The sequence below is a fragment of the Lactuca saligna genome, chromosome 9 (assembly GCF_052625555.1).
Source record: "Lactuca saligna cultivar CGN05327 chromosome 9, ASM5262555v1, whole genome shotgun sequence".
In the NCBI taxonomy this organism is placed as follows: Eukaryota; Viridiplantae; Streptophyta; class Magnoliopsida; order Asterales; family Asteraceae; genus Lactuca; species Lactuca saligna.
The window spans coordinates 177411196-177415067 of NC_136425.1; positions in this window are offsets into that span (position 1 = coordinate 177411196).

Consider the following 3872-nt stretch of genomic DNA (forward strand, 5'->3'; position numbering starts at 1 on the left):
GTCCAACTTAAAGAAGTGTCTGTCTGACGAGACACTCGTAATACCACTCGAAGAAATCGAAGTTAATGAAAATCTCCACTTAGTGGAGGAACCCGTCAAGATCATGGATCGAGAGATCAAGAGAACAAAACAAAGTTGCATTCCCATAGTGAAGGTTCGTTGGAACGCGAAACGAGGGCCTGAGTTTACCTGGGAACGTGAAGATCAAATGAAGCAAAAGTATCCACATCTTTTCCCAAACCCTTGAAGTCCCAGCCGAATTTAAATTTTGGGACGAAATTCCCTCTAACGGGGGGATGATGTGACAATCGTCAATCTTGAGTCAAGTCAAGTCATCAAGTTAAGCCGGTCAACTCTATTAAACCTTGTGTATTAGGGTTTGTGTTATGTTCATACTGTATAACTTGCTATATTAATGGGAAAACATCACTTGAGAAAAGTCTTGTGTTAAAAATTTCCTAAGCCCTAGTACTAATCAATGAACTAAACTGATGAAAACCATGTTGCATACTCATTGGGAGTGTGTGGGATCCTTAATCATGACTTAACGGGGCTCAAGAGACTCGCATTACGGAGCCAAACACTCACAAATGCCACACTTGAAATCTCTCTCAAGTATCTCTCTGTATGAGAAATCTCTCCAAGAATGTCAAATCTCTCCCAAATCTCTCCAAGTATGTGAAATCTCTCTCAAGTATCTCTCTGTATGAGAAATCTCTCCAAGAATGTCAAATCTCTCCCAAATCTCTCCAAGTATGTGAAATCTCTCTCAAGTATCTCTCTGTATGAGAAATCTCTCCAAGAATGTCAAATCTCTCCCAAATCTCTCCAAGTATGTGAAACCTTTCTCAAATATCGCTTTATATGAGAAATCTCTCCAAGAATGTCAAATCTCTCCCAAATCTCTCCAAGTATGAGAAATCTCTCCCAAATCTCCCTCAAATAGTTCCCGTAACTTTTTAGAATCATTCGGGTCATTCCGGACCTTAACCGGGTCAAAAACGGCTTAAAACGGGGCGAAAACGAGAAAAATAGGCTTTAGGAACCGAAACCGGAATGAGAGGCCTCTTAGGGACCAGAACCGAGCCTCTGGTGGATGAGGCATGCGAGACTGAGCCTCGGTCTCTGCCTCTCTCGGTCTCTCTTCTGGTCGCTCGGTCTCTGCTCTGCTCGCGCTCTGCTTCGCTCGGTCTCTGCTCTGCTCGCGCTCTGCTCCGCTCGGTCTCTGCTCTGCTCGCGCTCTGCTCCTCTCGGTCTCTGCCTTCTCTCCTCTGCCTTCTCTGCCTTCTCTGCTCTGCTCGCGCTCAGGCTACTAACTTCACATTGCTTTCCTCCAAACATTCATAGATTTCAAAGACAGATTCGGCCTTTTCAATCCAATGCTTTAAGGCTATCATGCCACCAGTTTCGTTGAATATTCGAGGCTTGGCATTTGATAAATCTTTGTAGTTGCAGACTTTTGTAGGCCCTTGGTTCATTCCTTGGTTTGAGCTCTCAGTTCCTTCACCATTACCGCAACCATAGTTTCCATTATGAATATGTGTCAATGTTGCGGTGACCGCAACTGATACTACTACCTAGAATGCATCAGAGTCTACCTCTGGCGGAGGTGGTGATGGTGGCGGTGCCGTGTTGTTTCAGTGTACCAGTCTTTGAGGCATCTTCTGTCATGGAACAGGATAATGGTGAGTACATAGTAGTTCCTGTTTTCAGTTTCTTTGGCATATAGCGGTTTTGGTGGTTTGGTTGTGCATATAAGTGAATTCATACAATATAATGAAACAAGGAAAATACAACACATAGCAGATAATAACATCACAAATAAAACATAGAACCATTTCATTAAAGATAGACTTTGTAGTACAATGTGTGAAGATTCACCTTGGAAGGCGTATAGTACATAAAGAAAATAAAATCCATCATCATAACGACTCTATGAGTAGTGTAGTCACTTAATCATAGAGTCGGTCCTACATGCAATAGTACATGAGAAGAGATAGAGGTTCCTATCGATAGGGGTAATGAAGAGAGAAAATCCTAGTCACAGTGCATGGAATCTGGTGGTGCTGATGATAAGGTGGACGCACCGTAGAGTCTGGTCAAATGATGCTCAGTGGCAAGTAGTCTGGCATCCAATGCCGATTGTCTCTCCTGGTAGTCCCTAACCACCTCATGAGTCAATCTCTCTGCGTGCTCAACCGCAACCATCTGACCGACGGTCGCCTGTGCCTGCTCACCTATATCATGCGCCCTCCTAACCATCACTGGTAGGGCTTGGTTTGTAGGTCCGCCATGACTAAGGTCGTAATAGTCCCGGTTCATGCTGAATGGGAGACGCACCCCCTATTGTCGACTCTATCTCTAGATCTCATGTGCCCATGGGAACGTAGGGCCGTTGGGACCCATCCTATGTGGGGGCACCCTAGCTACGTATGGAGGATTGATGACTTCGGACTCCGCGTCCGAGTCATCTGCATCATCCTTGTCAGAGTTATCCTCCTCGAAGTCCATCACTGGATCTGATGGTCCCTCTTCAGGTTCCTCATCTGGTTCCTCTTCTGGTTCCTATTCAGGTTCCGGATCTAACTATCCTCCGTTCCTTTGGTTCGGGAAGTAAGGATCTTCGGGGAGATGAAATCCGTCCATAGAGTCTGCACAAAGCTATATGAATGTAGATAAATGGATAGCATGAAAGAATACTCCTATAGTATTTTAATTGTTTATGTTTGAGTTTCTGAAAACTTTTTGGATATGAGGTTGGTAAGTTTCTAGATTCATTGCCCACCATGATCACTCCCAGGAACATGTTTCCCGTATTTTGAATAAATATAGTTGATCAGACTATATTTACCCCCAATACGACTACATAACTGTCCGGGTTTAATCATGACGTTCAATTCCTTCAAAAGACTTTTACTGTTTCTTATCATGACAGTACTCTAAAATGCACACATATGTATGTATTTTATTTTTGTTCAGAGTATTTTAGTCCCAATGTATTCATAGTTGCATATCTTGTGTGATTAGATATGCCGTTCACTATAAGCATTGCAATCTGTCACACCCCCGAACCAAAACGGCGGAAACGTCCGGGGGTTGGGTGAATTCATCATGTAATATCATTACAGTGTAAATAATTGAATCAATACAACATCTTCATTACACATACAATAATACAACCATCATTTTTTACATAAGTGTGTGTTGGATTACAAATTACATTCCAAATAAATAAGTATACGATTAAAACAAAAATACAACAAAATCCTTGTGTTCTTCGTGACCAACCCACTTAACGATTTCTTGAGAATACAAGTTATTTTGAAAACGTCAATGTAACATCCGGACTTCCAGGTATCTTAATTATACTTTAATATTGAGTTTTTGGAGAGAGACTCGGCGAGTAGGGGCTCAGACTCGCTGAGTAAGAGCGCGTATGGTATGACTGATTTAATGGCGGACTCGGCGAGTCCACGCTATTTAATGAAACCCTAATCCCGGGGGTTTCATACCTATTTAAAGGCCCTTATGGCCTTCATTTGTGGCTACCAATTGATAGAGAGAAACCCTAGAGTGTGTGAACGTTTTGAGATAGAGAGAGAGAGAGAGAGAGAGAGAGAGGAAGCCGTTTTTGATCTTTGTGTGGGTGTTTTTGCAAGAAGAAGGTGGCCAAGGCAAGAGGAAACTAAAGAGGGTGCTAATATCTGGATTTCAGAGCTTAGGGACTTCATCTTGAGGTAAATGTTCGATCCACTTTCAGTTTTGGTGTAAGTTTTGAGAGTTAGGATTTATAGCCCCTTTTAGAGTATGATTTGTGAAGCAAATGGTCCCTTCTTGTATTGAGGCTTCGAATTTGGATCCAAAGAGGTCCA